Below are 18,156 nucleotides of genomic sequence, written 5' to 3'. Positions count from 1 at the left end.
TTTCAGGACACTAAGTATGTTATGTACAATGCCTTGCCTCCAATAAAGCTTAGAGGTGAACCTAAATTAAAATTCAAAGTTGGTATTGTCATGAGATATATGCAGAAAGAAATTAATAAATGCTGACAAATTATAGGACAAAAAAATGTCACTTGTCACTGTCAGTCCTACTGTCACTGATGCTGTTTTTAGAATGGACTTGATTGAAGCATCAGGCTAATCAAATGACCTAGGTGGTTACACAGTTAAGAAATATTTGTCATTTTTAAATTGAATCAATTAAGGAGCGGGTTTGCTGCAATTCACTTCTGAGAGGACTACACAAAAACTGCTTAAAAAATAACATTGAGACCATCAAACCAGCAACACTAAGACATTTCAAGCTGTAACGTGTTCTTCATTCATGTCACGGTGTGTAGAGTGGGGCTACCCCTTTTTCAAAGTTACAGAACATTAAAACGTTTCCAGCTTTTCCTCTGGAAAAACAAACTTTTCACTCAGATTTATTATCGCCTATTTTTTTTTTCTAGTTCTTAAATTTCTACTTCATGTGTTGATTTAAGTTCAAATACATCCAATCATTTCGTAGTCTCCTCTTTTGTTATAAACCACATTATCTGTCACTTCACTCTGCCCCTTTTCCCATCCCAGAGAAGTTTCTATATTTCTGCCCTTACCATATTTGGAGGTCAGGAGCTTCCCGGTGTCAAACTGCAACTGACAGGTGCAAACCTCTGGTTTATATTTTGTCAAAAGCAGAAAGTTGTTCAAAGAATTATGTGGGGCTTATAAGTTGTGGGCTTCTATAAATACAATAAATCAAACAGAAAATCAGATGGAATAGACTGAAGTTATCTCCAACAATAAAGGAAAGTCCCTGGGTCTAATGTTTAACAACCCTGAAGCAGCAAGACCACCACTGCCAGAGCTGAAGATGTACATTGTTCGATGTGGAGTTACAATCTAAACGGCATTTAAGGAGGAAGAAACACAGTATTGTTGTTATTACACCTTTCCATGTGTGCAGCTTCATTCTTCAGTGTGAAATTCTGCTGTTTAAGTAATAACTACAGGACAATTACCCCCAAGCAAAAAAACACAGTATCAGTTTGAGAAGGTATTTCTGTTTACAAGGATCATGATGTCTGTCTCAGCTGTGCAAGTAAAGTAGCAGCATACAGCTGAGGCTGACATTTTTTAATATTGGCTTCAAATACCAGGTTATGTTTATACCCATTCTTTTTTTTCTTGCTTCAAGCGACAGTCTGACATAAGCAGAGGCTAATAGCATAGGTTATTTATGCAGTGATCTCACAGCCTTTTAATGTTAAAGCCAGTTCCATTAGTTCAGTCAAATCCCAAGACGGGAATGCTGTGTAACACCATGTCACGGTGTGATGGGGTGTAAAGTCACAAAAACTGCATTGATGGAAGTGCTCGCTGCCAAGCACTCAGTTAAGTCAATACCAGCATTTCCTTCCCAGGTATAAGGACTTTGAGCACATCCTCCCTCACCGGCATTTGGCTATGGGGCCTCAGGGCATTCCCAGAGCCAGCACAGCCCAGGGCAGCCCCATCCCACTGGAGCCATGGGAGCAGGCTCCCCAACAGCACTGTGCAACAGGGAGCCTGCGGCCCGGGCCCACCCATCTCTGTGGGAGCTGCACTCAGCTAAGGCTCCCCTCCCGTGCTCGGTCCCTGCCTGAGCCACAACCCCGTCACATCACAGCCCTGCCGTGCCCATCCGTCGACTCTACCGAGCTGGGTCCCCCGCAGGCCCGCATCCCAGCCTGGGCTCAGGGAGGTGCCCGGTGCCTGGGGCTGCCCCAGGCCCCCACAGCCCACCCTGCTCTCCCTGCCTGGGGCACTGGGACAGGCCCCAGCTGCCAGGCCCTGCCCCGACACCCCTGTCATGGGGAGGCCCTGCTGCTCCCGGCCCCCAGACCTCCTTGCACCATGGCGCTGGGATCCTCAGTGTTCAGAAAACTGACAGACCCAGTTTTGGTTTGGTTTGGTTTTAGATTCATATGCTCAACAAAATTAGAGTCTGTTGCTTTCATCTTGTATCCAGCTCAGAGGATACTTACTGGTCAAAATCATCTCTGTTCAGTCGAATTATTTAAACTGTTATTTCTCAGTGTTGCAAATTAAATTAGTAACTGACTGGAGCAAATACAGTTTTGAATTAGCAAACCAAACAATACAAGTAGATGAAAATTTTGTGGGGTAACATTTATCCCAGCTCTATGGATAAATACATTAGCCTCCATCCTTCCTCACCAACTTCTCAGACACTTTTCTGAAAACTAGTCAAAGGGGTTTTTTGGGGGGAGGGGAGTATTCTTCCTTTTTTAAAATAATTACTTCAACAGAATGAATGTATTTTGATAACAAGCACCTATGAACGCAACTGAAGAACAGCCAAGTGACCCAGAACCTTGGGGTATTCATCTGTGGGGCAGGAGTGGCCCAGCGTCAAGTCCCTCAGAAGCTTTTTAGACCAGGGACAAAAACAAAAAACAAAAACAAAAAAACAAAGAAGCAAACAAAAACCAAAACCAAACAAAAAACACCCACAACAAAAAAATCAACAAAAAAAACCCCCAAGAAAACCCGAAGTCCCAGGCTAGAGTGTAGTACTAGACAGAAGAGTCACCACCTCTTGTTCTGTCCCAGTGAACAAATGGTGACAAGAACTCAGGCAAACCCTCTCAGGTTGATGCCAAACACCAAGCTATGGCAACCACTCTTGCTGTCAGAAACATGCGGCTGTTGGGCAGTTCAAGCATAGCAAGCTTAACTGGCTGGATATTTTCTGGTCTCCATGTATTGTAGTATTGCTCTCTGTGACAGGGAAGAAATTTCTTTGAGACAGTAATCTGCATGAAGAGACCTGGTATGGGAGCAACGGACGTTGGTTTAGGTGGAAGCAGGTTAGCACTTTGACCTTCTTTGGAATAACTTTCTCCTCCACCTTCCCTGCCATATAAGCCAGAGAAGCTGACTCAAATTCAGCCACATGGAGGACTTTCATTTCTGCTGGACCATGTGGGAACAGATCAGGTTTACAAAGGGGCATATGGATTTGGGGAGGAGAAGCTTGGCAGAAATTAGGCCCCAGATCTGGGGATACTACTCTGGGAAAAGGAAGGGAATGCAACAAGGCGTGGCCTCTTAAGGAAAGTTTTGGGGTGTGATCTTTTAGAGAATAGGGAGGTCTGGCCAGTAGCAGTATACTTGCTGGTGTGGTGTGCTGCTTCTCTAATGCTTCTGATCACTCAAGCTGCTTTTTCTCATGCCATAGCCACAGAAGAGTCTGTGTGAGCACCTGGCACAGAACAAAGCCCCCTGCTCATAAAAGCTGCTGTATCTATAATCCTACTGTGCTGTAAATTATTTTGACCTCCAAACAGAATGTGTCAGGGACTAGCAGATGTCCTGTATGCTATTTCCTTACCTCTTCCATCTTATTTAGTTCTAGACACATACAGCAAGCCTGCAGATAAAGCATTGTAGAAATGTTGCTGAATGCCACGACATGCTTCAGAAATAAAGGCAGCCGCTATTTACCTGCCATGCTGCCAGCCTCCAGCTGTATTTACATTGGACATCTCTGCATCACCATATCACAGAAGGAAGGAAAGACAGATCCCAATGAGGAGAAATTTCAAAAACGCTTTTCCACTGAGTCAGTACAGTATGTTTTACCTGTGGTTTTAATCTACAAATTCTACTGCACTGTTAAGTGTTTAAAACACACTCAGGTTTGGTTCTATGTACTTGTGAATGTTCTTTATTCCACACACCCCCCTTCTCTCAGGAGAAAACTGAATACGAAAGTAAATGGCAGTATCATTTACTTCTTCCAGTGGCAGATATGCAGATCAATCGTACCCTATGCTATAAACAATGGAAATCAGAAGGTCATCTGTTCCACATTGTAATAACGCAGAGAGACTCTTTGTCCTCACAGGAATTTGATGTTCTGAAATGAATTTTAAGTGTAGGGTCTCAAGTCATTAAACCTATGACATCGCATTCATAGGAAAAAAATATTTTTTATAAACCAGTCGTCTTGTTTACTTGCTATTACTACAGTGAAAGAGGAATCAGGGGGTTTTTTGCTCCTGATCTGCATGGATTCTTTGAGTGAAATAATGTTACAAACTCTATTAGGCTGACTATGAGCTCCATTAATATGGTACTAAGGATCCTACTTAAAATTATACAGGGGGTATTAATTGGGCTGACAGCTACCTTTACAGAAAGAAGCCACAGTCAGCTGCAGATACATCTGCTTGGCAACTGTGACCCTAACTGCCTCGAACAGTCAGTCCTTCACCAAATACCACTGGCCTAGGAAGCAAATCAAAAAAGTTTGTTGTTATTCTTGGAGTAAACTCATAATGATCACACATACATACTACTTGAAGGAACTTTTCTTAAGATATTTCATACAAAGCAGTCTTCCACTATGAAAAGTTGGTTGGAAGTGGGTTTTGTGCATTTTAGTAACAGGAGGAAATAAAAGAAAGGCAGTACTTATCAGCTGTCCCCATAAGGTTCCAGGGAAGCAGTTATAGTCATAACGTCAAACACTAATAGATTAGTTCTACACTGCAGAGAGAGTTTGAAGTAAAGGACTAAGCCAAAAGCTGACTCAATCCATGCTTCAAAGTATCGCACTCTCCCATCTGCAATCTTCCCCTCTATTTTCTATTGCGCAGCCTGTTTTGGCATAGGCCCTTTGCTGTAATCACAAATTACATCCTGAAATAACCAACATTTGCACCACAGGCAACAACCTAACTCTGAAGCTTCATCTGTGTTTTTTTGCTCCACAGAAGTATAAAAAAATGCAACTTGTTGGAAGTTCTCCCTCTCTGAACATACTGCATATTTTCTCTGTTTATGTTCCATCTTTCTATTTTCGCCCAGTTTAAAGTAGCTTAGAGACCCCTTCATTCCAAAATGGTAAATCCTCCTTGTAGGGGTTCTGGGTAGGGAGAAGAGCTTGAACAGTTCTCTGGGTTTGATTGTTAAAAGGGTGTTTTTCTAGGGAAGTGTAAAAATATTTTGTGTCAGTATATCTTTATAGAATACACACAGCTTTTATAGTGAAAGCTCAAGGGCTTTTAGGAACAATTCTTGCATGGCTACCAAGAATTTAAATGTAAATAATGCAGGAAACCCCCTTTTTTGTTAAAAACTTGAAACGATTAAGTTCCAATTTTCCATATTCAGTGTAAGCAACTTGTACCACAAGAAACCAAATGTGTCTGGCTTGGCGCTACAGTACCAGAAGCTGCAGAACAGATAAGTCAGGCAGAGGGAAAACTGGAAAAAAAAACAACCCAGAGTAAATCTGTTTGCAGATACATATAAAACACCGATTGCTTTCAAGAACAGGTAGGAATCTTTGTTATTAAACATACATTTAATCTTTGCCATATTAACTAATCACAAGTGAAAAGAAGCTTTCGAGACATAGTCTGAGCTGTCTAGTAATAGGATAGTTTGCAATATCAAGGAATAAACAGTGGATCATAGATGACTCAAAGAGCTTCTGCCCCTCGTCATACTATCCCATATCTTCATGATCACATATTTGCACTTTTATTCACATAACTTGCATGGACTCAAATAAAACCTGTGCTCTGTTAATCATCTGTCACTTCCAAACAGAAAGGAAGCTCCATGGTGTCCTGGTTACAGCTGGGATAGAGTTAATTTTCTTTGTAGTAGCTAGTATGGGACTATGTTTTGTATTTTTGCTGGAAACAGTGGTGATAATGTGGAGATGTTTTGGTTGTTGCTAAGTAGCGCTTACACTGGTCAAGGACTTTTTCAGCTCCCCGTGCTCTGCCGGGTGCACAAGAAGCTGGGAGGGGGCACAGCCAGGACAGCTGACCCCAACTGACCAAAGGGATATTCCATACCAGATGACATCATGCTCAGCATATAAAGCTGGGGAAGAAGGAGGAAGGGGGGACATTTGGAGTGATGGCGTTTGTCTTCCCAAGTAACCGTTACACGTGATGGAGCCCTGCTTTCCTGGAGATGGCTGAGCACCTGCCTGCCCACGGGAAGGAGTGAATGAATTTCTTGGTTTGCTTTGCTTTTGTGCACAGCTTTTGCTTTCCCTATTAAACTGTCTTTATCTCAACCCATGAGTTGCCTCACTTTTACTCTTCCGATCTTCTCCCCCATCCCACCAGAGGGGAATGAGCGAGCGGCTGCGTGGTGCTTGGTTGCTGCCTGGGGCTAAACCATGACACATGGTCACCAGCAGTATAAAATAGGTCAAATTTTACAGTAAGACATGTTTGTGTAATTGATGAAATTATATTTTTGAAATAAAATTATTTTACTACCCAAGTAAATTTAATAGAAAAGGCATCCATAGAAATTACATGACCCTTTCCTCCTCCCCTTCCCTTCATACATTTATTTTTTCACACAGTATCCTTTATGCAGTAATACTTTTTTAAGCAAGAGATGGATCAAGTAGTAGTCTCAGCAAACAAAACTAAGTTGCCTTAATAGAAAAAGCCTGTGACTCCGAGAAAGTAGACTGTATTCACTACTTCCACCAAATCAAAGACCTAGCATTCAACAAGGTAGTCAGACATTGCATAAGCGATTAAGAATGGGACCCAGGTAATGTAATACAAACATAATTCACAAGATAATGAACTTTAAATGCCAGGATGGCAAGTATAAATTGGAGAAGACAGAGAAAGTTAAGCTCAGCCCTGGTTTAACTTCATTGACTTCAAATACACCTCTGAGGAATAGGACATATGGAGGCATAGCATTAGTTTGAAATGTGTATTTCAGCTTGTCTTATCTTTTTTTCCCCCCTCTTACACCTTTAAGCCTTCCGATGCTGTTATTTAAGAAAATAAAATTACTAGCTTATTTAATATTAAGGAACATAAAGAAATGTTCCAACATAAAGTTGGAGTAACAACAACAAAAAAACCCTATAGATTTTAATATAGTCTGTAGTCTCCATTTCACCTTATTGTAGGAATTTTTTCTTATAGGAAAGATTTCGAAAACTTAAAGAAAAAGACATAATTGTTAGGTCAGGTAATAATGTATTTTAAAAACATACGTATGTTTCAGACAGTTCCTAACAAAATAGTAGCACAAATACAAATGAATCTTTATGCAAATACCAGAATATGGACATTATACACACACGTATAAAGACAGATTGCAGGCTACTGGTGGATGAGTACTGAATTTTAACTACTTCATTCGTCTTGTGTGGGGGCGTAATGGATCTCCTGTAGCATTAGGACATTCGGATAATCTTATGCTCAAGCCTTTCATCTCAATGATCTGAGTACAATAACGTACTGCTGGAGATATATGCTCCGAAGTGTTCATTTGTCAAATAACAGACAGTCTGTCAGTGTATTTATATTCCCCTCATGACACACCTGTGGGTAATTTTACAGAGGGAAGTGTCAGCAGAAGGAAGACACCCAATTAGGAATGAACTTTAAGGTAGAGCAGAACCTAACAAACGAGGGAAGGACATTGGATCAGAGGTCACACATTAGTAAGATGCCAACAGAAGCTACAGAATCCAAGAAGGCTATTTCTTCTTATTAATGAAAACTTCCATGAATAATTGGAAGAGATCTTAGTATCTTCTGGAAGGGGAGGGAGGAGGAATAAATTTCCAGAGCTTTCCTGAAATTCTATACTATTTAGTGACAATTAGTGATGCTACATAAAATGCTTTTTCAGAAAACTTGAAAAAAATGCAGCCGGGGATTTTTTGAAGGCACTAAAATAAATGCCATGATTAGACTTACTCTCCAGTAAGTTACATACATTCATTCAGGAAACAATTTGGCAGAAGCCCTGTTGTATACACAGTTAATGCATTTTTTTTTTTTTCTGCATCATGTCACTTTCCACAAATGGAGATTAGACGCAACATTCAAATACTCAAAAACTGAACAAAACTAACTTTCTTTCTACTAGTAAGCAAGCTCGCTCCTTCTCCCACATAAAAAAGTCACCTCCAATATAATTGACTGAAAACATTAGAATTACATTTAAAAGAAGGCAATCATTTAAGCTCTGCCATATTTCACAATACAAAGCCAGAAAAAGGCTATAACATTAGAGTAGAGTAGCTTTAATTAATCTCCAAGAAAGAAAAGTGTGTTGGTTTTTTTTTTTCCTACAGATCTGGGGTGTTTTCTTGTTAATTTATGGACATCACCATCATTAAATTAGTGAGTGAAAGAGTTAAGATGGATGTCAAGGACAAATTACTTTCCAAACATATCTCTGTACTTCTGCTATGGAAAAGTAGTACAAAGACATCAGGACAATTTAAGCACTTACTATTAACTTGGCCAAAAAACACATTTGTTTTTAGTAAATTTACACTTCTGCAGTAAGCATCTTTCACTCGTCATCATTAAAGGCCGCCAGTTTACTTAGTGTGGTGATCTAATAGTCACGGGTCTTTAGTCATGGGTCACAGAAATCAAACATACCACCCAACACTTACATACAAAGAAAAGCTAGTAGAAAGACAAAAGTGTCCTTAGAAACATATCTTATGTTTAAGTAGTCAAAGTTTTGAAAGCAACTATATTGGGGAACCTCTGGTTTTAATAGTTAATTTGAAATATCTATAAAATAATTTAAAAGTATCCAGATGACATTTTTCGCTTTATTGAGATAATCACTCAAGAACTGAAACAAATTCAACTAAGTTACTATTCTAGGCAACAGCTTCACTTTCCTATTTATAAGGTCTGTTCCCCTATTCATAGCAATGAACAAGGTCTAGTAACCCAATCCTTTGTACCTGAAATCAGATCCCTCACGGAACACTTCTGTTTTGTCCTCTTATAAAGACTAGCTCCTATAACTTCAGTCATAAGCACCTTTTTTTTTTTTTTCCTAACTGAAAAGAAAGGCTGCAAATTCAAAACAGTAAATTTTATTTGGCAGTTTCAGGGACTATGTTATTCAAGGGAGTCACTCACCATTAAAACAGTATTTCCTAACCTCAGCTTCTGAAATGCAGTAACTTTCCTGATACAAAAGACATTGCTCCAAATGCCTTTAAGGAATTGTCTGCGATGTCTTTTGAGAGAACAAGATGTATGTGCATGAAGCATGCATGTATATGCTATGGGAAATAGGATAGAGGCTTGACATTTTTCCTGTTTATGAACTTAACTTGATACATTGGGGTTGATGACGTTAGAGTAGAATGGCATTGCCTTCAAATCTCTGAGTTTTCAGTGCATAAAACAGCAGAGATGAATGTGCATAGTAGTATTTTAAGACGTCACAAAGATATCGTAAATTAACTCTTGCCAAGAGAGACAGAGTAAATAACCCCAGAATATTAAGTGCTGCTACATACGCTTACAAATGCCAATACTCTTCACAAAAAGGAGTATTTTATTTCTGGATTTAAATAATGCTTATGAAGTGTTTGCATAGTAATTCTCACACCAGGACAGCATACAATGTTTCATTTCTATGAGTACCTATTAGTTATTCTGATATTTAGCTCTCTAAATCGGTATTCTCTGTAGTGACTAATGAAGGAATAAAGAAGGTGCAAGAAAATGTTGTTAAACTCTTCCTCTTCGGAGGTGGATATAAAGTTTCCAAAGGTATCCACAAGGCAAGTCCTGGCTTCCAACTTCAGTTCTGGATTAACTGTTGCATAATTTCTATGGTGTTATATAGGGGCTTTGTGCAGCTTATAGGACAAATGCCAGGGGCGGGGTGGGGAAGAGAGCAAAAAAAGCAGGGGGCAGTAGGATTTCTTTTAAGCCATCCAAAGGTAACTAGATATGAGTGGAATTACTACCTTCTTTCAGGTGGCTGATATGATTAAGCTATGGATACTTCTGGAGCTACTGCTAATTACTGTAAATTTTGGTTCATATTTTATTCTCAGACGGGTTCTTGTTTGCTAACAATCTTTTATCATTTTCACTATACAAAGCCTGTATAGTTAAAACCATTAATGGTATTTTACAAAAAAAACCCAACCACCAACAAAAAACCAGAGCCTTAAAACAGCAGGTGCCAAATCTGCAGCTCAGAGATAAAGGAGACATTCATGCTTGCTTAGAAAGAAGGTGGGTTTTACTTTATTTTCCTCCCACAAGTTGACATGAAAATTTGAAAGCTTAAGAAAAAATATGTTCCAACCCTTAAGCTCCACTACAATCAGGTCAACATCTTGACCATATTAGAATGTAAGGGAGATAGCGGTTAAAAGGCATAAGAGATATACTGTAGGAAGAGTCAGGCTTGAGGAAAATAGCTGAAACACAAATCTACTCAAAGCTTCCAGGTCCCAGAAGGTATTCGGGTGGCATAGCAAAGGGATCCCATGGTATCAGACAGATTGCACAGCAAATGACCCTCGTTATACCATATAATTTCACACAGCTAGCACTGGCATGGAATAGCTATACATTAGCCTATCTTGCAGAACAGAAAAGCATACATGATAGATTGCAGCTTTCTCATCCTGGCCCCTAGAACTGCTTTTCCCTTTGGGCAGACGATATTCTGGGCCAGGAGAATGTCCTGAATGGTTGATTTTGATTTAAATAAGAGGCAAGAGACAATTACCCTGCCCAGCAAGCCGTTCTAAACAACACAGAGTTTTTAATGTCTTCAAAAAAAAGTGCTGTGTAACAAAATAACTTCCTGCTGGTATGAGGAGAATCAAGCTGTTTGAGCCATGAGAAAAGTCAAGCCTCAATATCATTTGCCTATAGGGTGACAGTGGTAAAGTAGAAAAGATTTACAGAGAACACCAGACACGTGCAAAGAGTAGCAAGTGTGCAAAGGTATTTTTGGAAGGATCATCTTTTCGTTTTTATCACCCTAATGGTATTTGTAATAAGAACATCACAAGTTGGCTTTCCACTCAAATGCTTGTTTTCACATTAGCAGAGTAACAAACACAGCTGTCTACAGATTTTATTATAAATTAAAACATACACAACATGGGGAAAAGAAATAATGAAACTTTCAAAAAGGCAACTCCCTCCACCATAATTTACAGTAATTAAGCACTAATTTTAAAGTGTCATTGTCATCAAGGCACTTCAATAAAAATATTCACAGTAGGGTTAACAGTGTGATCCTGATATAAAAAAAAACCAGAGACTAATTCATATCAATCAGAATTAAATATATCCTGGGGTGCTGTTTGTCTTGCACTAAGTGGCTTGTGGAAACTTTTCAGTATTTCTCATACACTTCCTGCCAAGCAGCACAGATTTCCTCTAGGAATAGTATGGATAAGCACATCGATGCAAATCCAGCCTACAAGTCACTGAACGATTTTCTTGGCTTGTTGCCACAGAGAGAAGGCAAGCTCGTCCCTACATTTCCACTGTCCTTTGAGATGCTGCTACCTAGATGCAATCTGTCCAGAAGCAAGAGTACAAAGGAACATACATGTACCGCTGAGATGCATGAACATGTTCTGCTCATGTTCTGCTGTGTTGGCTTGCTGCTTACCTGGCAACAGCAGGAGCAAAGATGAGAGAGCAGAGATGGCTTGTTCCAATGGATATTTACCTGAACTTCCAAAGCACAGACCTGTCCTGTCCCAGCAGAAAATAGAGCAGCATGATAAGGAAAAGAAATAAATGCAGTAATAATGCAAAGGAATCGGTGCTGAGAATGTCTCCCATTAAATGCTCTGTTTGCAGGCAGTGTTCCTAAGTATAAGGGCTTCATATGATCAACACTGCCTTTAAACATTTATGTCTCTTCACCTTTATCTTCAGTTTTTATTCTTGTTAGGTTTACCTCTGCTAGTCCCAAAAGAAATGCAGAGGTGGCAAGCATAATTCAAGTTTCATGAAAGTGATCAGTCAAATAGTGTCTGCAGACCCTCTATACAGGTGCCCCCCTACTGAGAGAAGCAGCTCTTACATAAGCTAGTATGTTAAGAATCACTAGAGAATCCCAGTGAAAGAAATACCTCCCCAAAGCCTATAATTTGGAGTCTGCAGTTACCCATTTCCTCATTTCTGGTGCTCAGGCTCATACTTGGCAACAGAGGCAGAGAGTTCCACCACAGCATACTGACACACTGAACACTAACAATTGGTATTTCCTGATGCACACCTCTAGTCCCTCATTACTGCAACAGTATATTAACACCGTAAGCCATCTTCTATCCCCTCCTTCTATAGACATTATCTGCAATTACATTACTAATTCAGTAGAAAGCAGGTGGTATATTTGAAGTTAATGAGAACAGAACACAAGCAATGTTTTGGTTTCAGATCAAGAAATCCCTAGAGAAATGACAACTTCATAAAACCACTTACAAGAACAGACTCTGCCACTCTGCAGCAATAGTCCAAAACCTGAACACAATTATATTACCTTGTCAGGACTATTCCCACAGAGCACTGGTTCAAATGGCAATCGAATAATCAAAAGCTAAATGCAAAGGGAGTCTTCATATATCAAAAGAAAATTAGGTTCTAGGAAATAATCTTTATTAAAGTTTTAGAAGAGGAAAATCTAGATGAGCCTTAGTCCTACAGCAGCTATTCATGCTTCTGAGGTTTTCTCACTAATACTTTGTTCTGTTGTGCTTTTAGCAATGTTATCAGTGCTCTCTTATTTCTTTCTTGCTGGCCTTAGAATGTTCATTTTGGTAGAGCTCTTGTACCTGTTTGGTTACATAGAAAGGTACTGAGCATTCATCAGAAGTTGTTTCTAAAGATGATATCAAACTACACTGGAAAACAAAGTACCAAAGTAAGTTTTAAGAGACAGAAGTTTCACTGCACCTTTTCACAGTAGGACCTATAACAAGATATTGCACTAAGTACATAACTCTTTTTACACTTGCATCACCCAAGAAACTCCAGAGTTAATACAAAGACCCATTTATTTCTGTTGTCTTCAGAGTAACCATGTCACTATTCTATTAGAGTATGCCCTAAAAAATTAATAGAATTTTAGTTTCTTAATTTTTTAAAGGAGCAAGCCTTTCTGTCAAGGAAAAATCCATCACTGGAAAGTACACAAATTCAGACAAAGCAAGACAAAGACAAAGTACTGATAATTAATGACATAATGACCTTATTGCAAGTAGTATAACATATCAACATTATTACAACCAACTTTTAGCCCAAGAAATGAAAATAAGTAAAATATTTCCAAACAGGAAGCACAGGTAGGCAGAAAGCAGCTGTTCAAACCACAAAGATGTTATATTACAGTCAAATCTTACTTCTGCTGACAGTGTTAAGATAGCTATGATAAATCACAAGTACTAAACACCTCAGTTTTATAGCCCCTTTGAAAAATGGTTTCTCTGTAAGCATAAGACAGACAAACAACATGCTTCATTCACCCTAAAATGACCCAGAACAAACTAGATGTCTGTTGAATTGCCAAAAGCATTCTGTGAAGCTTTCCCAGGACCTCAGAAACGTGCTCCTTGCTCATGCCGAACTAAATTGGTCTTAGGTAACAACAATTCTAGCCTGACAGTATGGATGGAACCTGCCCACATGTTTGTGGTCTAACATAAGGAGAAATTTTATACCAATACATTTTCAAAGGTTGGGCAAGCCAACGCAGCATGGATGAAACAAAATTTTGACTTGAGAGGTTGGAAAAAGCACTGGCTAGCTGCAAGGACAACCCTATCCACACTGCTGCTTTTGGACCAGTAGCAGAGCACTTCACACAATATATGAAGGTTAGCTAAGGAATAATACCACATATAAAGTCCCACCTTCTGATGCTCTGAAAAAGTTTCTGGGAATGTACTGTAATTTTGGTTGGCTTTAAAATACGGCATAATTATTATTCTCAAGTTAAACAAAACCAGTGCTTTGTTTTTAGTGCAAACAGACCATATGTTTAGAACTGCCAGTTCTTGCATGCTGCTGTCAGCTGACATGATCAAACGTGGTATTAAATATCATCTTTACATGCTGAGGAAAGGGAAATAGCAGAACTTTTATATTCTAGGGTTTCAGACATTGTGAGATAGGGCAGAAATGGCTGCAGCGGCTCTTACAGAGAATAGCCTGTGTCATTAGAACCATCAGTCTTCAAGGAGACTTATTCCCTTTCCCAAGGTCCACATGTGTTTAGGATTGACAGAAGGTCCCAGCATTTCCCCTAGATTAGATCCAGAAATTGTCTTCCACACATGGAAGTTCCTCAAACCCCTCCTGGTGACTTACAGCTCCTGATCTTGTCTGAAAAACCAATTAGTGTCATTAGGACAGCTCCTTTATTCACATCTTGCTGACAGTTCAGGAGCATGGTAGGAGCATGGTAACATCCACTGCTCCAAGGCTTTTGCCTTTTATCTATCCACTTACTCAAAAGAGCATAAGCATACAAGACCGGAAAAAGCTGCTATTTCTGACATACAGAATTCCAGAACAAGCTAGTACAGCCAAAGCTGCATTCAGCGGTTAAAGTAGATCTATGGTCTACATACTGGCCCATACAATTTCTTCACAATTATTAATCTTCAAGGTTGGAAAGATATCAAGGTATCATCAAGGTAAGCGGGCTCCTGAAGATTGGTGATCAAACTGGCAATGGAGCACAGGCCCACTTAGTCCCATATCCCAGCACTTGAGGTACTTGACTCTTCTTGCTTCCTTATCTCAAATTCTGCTGTGCAACAGCCTGCAATGTCACATTATGCTGACAGTGGGTACACAGTGCCACAGAGAGTTTCCAGGGTCTTCTCTTTCCTTTGTTGTAGTCAATCTCTTTCTCTCGCTGTTCATTTATTCCATGACTCATGTTATCTTCAGGTTTAGTTATAGAGAATAGAAGGCCTTTATCTTGCACTTCTTCACAGAGCACATTAAACACACACCAGCATCCAACACCCAAAAAACCCCCGATGCCCTCTAATCTTCCGATCAAATCATGCTTAAGCAGCAGATCTACAACTTCTCATGAAATCTAGCAGCACACTCTCTCCAACACATCTTTATGCAGTAAAATGTCACTGAATTCTGAGATAGCACTCTGTGCTTCAGATTTTGAAGATCAGGACCCAAAATAACTGTGCTCCAAAAACTCTGTGAAAAGTCTTTCTGATCTGCCAGTGAAAATAGGCTCCCAGAGAAGATCCAGCAGGCTTCATTTCATTATGTTAAGCCTCTTGGAAAAAAGAGATTTAGACGTGTTACTTTCTTGTTCCAATAACTTCAGCTATATGGCTGTTGTCTAGAGAGTAGATACAGGGTTACGATGCATGCAGCTTGGCTCATCACAGAACTGCTCTGTTGTGCTATTATGATACAGACTGCTCTGTTAGACACAAAATGGACAAGGCACGTCAAACAGAAAATGAATAGACGTAACACCTTGAGAAAGTTAAGAATCAGCATTTTTACTTTCAACCTTACTCTTATTAAATGAGCCGTGGGTTGGTAAGTGAACTTCAGTGGCATTTGAAATGCATGCGTAATCCTTCTTTCCCTCCTATTCATCTGGACCAACATCTGGAGAATGTTATCCTAGCTTAAAAGTAGGAAATAACTGTAGGCCAATCAAAATGGACATACAGGGCCTTGTAGTTGATCACGCCATTATTCCACTCCCTCAGAATAAGAAGCTCAGATCTACTGTGAGTTAAGTATAATTTGGGAAGATACAGCTCTATTGTGGCACTCATTTATACTGATCTTTTATACAGAACTTCAGGAATCAATGAAGGGTCACTTCAAAAAGACTGAAAGAAAACAACAGGAATTAGACTCATTGAGTATTAGCTGTTTGTCATGAAACTAGAAAGCAGAGCCCTGACAAGCATTTGCCATAGCACTTTTGGAGACTTTCAAAGACAGGTTCAAGTCAGTATTAGTCATGGATGAGCGGCTATTCTCAGGTTGAACGTACCCCTGCATGAACTGGCTTTAACCCAATTCCCAGCTCAAGTTATAAAATCCTTCCAATACCTCAGTAAAATAGCTCAACTTGTTTCTGAAAAAAAACCTTTTCCTGTATTTCAGCTTATGTTTCAAATATTGTAATGCCACTTCCTAATGGCTGGAGCAATGGTTTCAGCAATTTTATCAATCAGGAAGTGACCTCATCTTTAAGACAACAGGTTCTTTATTCCATTCCTTTTAATAATACACCCTTTTAGAGTATATTTCAAAAATATGGCAATAATTTACTGCTGTAATTCAAAAGCAGTTGACAGATCACCATGTGATGCAGGACAGAGCGTCTTGAAAGTAATGCAGCTGGAGTCCTGCACCATCCAAAGAATATCAAATATCCAATGGAAGTTTATTTTATTACTAGTTCCACAGCAGGAAGGCATTAGACAATACAAATCAAATTACATCCTTTACATATTTAAGGTTATTCTCATACTCATAATTATTCAGAAATAGTTAAGAAATTTTTTTTCTTTTTATAAAACCACCATCATGCAAAGGAAACCTGCCACGCTGTCATATTCTTGCATTCACTTGAACAAACCCTCTCAGACACATCATTATTACTTCAACACATTTTGAAAAATTTCTCACTCTCTGAACTTCTCCCTTACCAGTTAATCAGTAAAACCAGAGTCCCAAGAACATGGCAAAATGAAGTTTAGTAAAAAAATCTCACAATAACGAGATTATCCATTAATCACTCCAAGTTAAAAACAACATATGATAAAATATAATTAATCACTTTTGCTGCCTGAGACTGGCCGAGAAGCAATCAAATTCTATGTTATTTCCTGTCTCTTCTACAAACAAGGAGCCCTGAATTCTGCTGATCCCACAAGACTGGTATCCATACATCATACATGCGAACTACTAGGAGTGTCATTAATTAACGCTGCTGCTGGCAGAGACAGGGTAGTGCTCTGAGGCTGGAGAGACCGCACTGATCTTCCATCACCCCTTCACATTTAGAAGCAGCCCTTAGGCCTTTAATGACACACATTTAGTATTACAAGAGTCTGTTAGAAAAGTCAATTGTCATAATAAAGGTACCAGGGGTAAAGAGAAGATTTTACAGCTCAGCACTACCCTATTTAAAATTGTTCACAGGTGATAACCACCATTCATCTTGCAAAGGAAATACATGAAAAGGACAACTCACGTGTTAGCTGTTAACAAGGAATGCCACAAAAGGAAACGAAGTCCCTCAGAAAGAGAAGAAAAGGAAAATCTCATGTAAGGTAGCTGTATCTTATGTGCCTAACAAATGAGAAACCTAATCTATTAAATTTTAGCCTATGTTGTAATTGATTTTTCTGCAAGAATGGATACGACAACATGTATGGTGTCAAGCTTTCCTGATTTGACTCAAGATGACAAAAACCCTTTCGAAGTGAGAAAAAAATTTGTGTGTGTAATCCAGGGGCTCTGGTTCACAGGGCATGGCTATCTAAGGCAAACTCATATCACTAATAACCACAGTTAAGTTATTTGCATGCTAAAAATATATTAATTTTTTTCCAGAAAGCTTTTGTCAAAACTCCAACAAAACCTCCCGTGAAATCAACATGGCAAAATTTGTCATGAGAACATGAGACAATGACTAAAGAGTTATCAGAAACTCATGCCTGGTAGCAGTAGAGGTGGCCAGTTTACACATCTCACTCTTCTGTATCAGTTGCAGTAAAAAATAACTTTAGAAAGCAACTACTCCTGAGCTCATGTAAGTGTATACAACACAAAAAGCTTTACTGAGAACACATTTAGAATACAGCTAATCAAAACCTCAGCATACACTACTCTTTGCTGTCATTAAAGAGAGACAAGCCAAACAGCAAACCATCTTGCATAACCAGTTGCTTAAATAAGATATAAATAACAGCATACGCTGTTTTTCAAACAACTACCCAACATTTCAATGTAGTTGTTCTTTCATCTTACAGTAAAATAGCAATTATTTCCAGGGGAGTGGGCCCACCATCTGAAGCTATTGAATATACTTCAGCTTCCATCTCTCTGAAAAGAGATTAGCTTGTATAAACATTAGTTTCATGATTTTATCATCAGCCAAAACTGATTTAGTGCTTCCTGGACCACAAGGAAAGGAAAGATCCCTTTTCTTTTCCCACATCAGCAAAACCAAAACATCACATCATAAGCCTAGCCTGAAGCACTT

The sequence above is a fragment of the Phalacrocorax carbo genome, chromosome 1 (genome assembly GCF_963921805.1).
Source record: "Phalacrocorax carbo chromosome 1, bPhaCar2.1, whole genome shotgun sequence".
Classification (NCBI taxonomy): domain Eukaryota; kingdom Metazoa; phylum Chordata; class Aves; order Suliformes; family Phalacrocoracidae; genus Phalacrocorax; species Phalacrocorax carbo.
Note: the sequence above shows the minus strand (reverse complement) of the source record.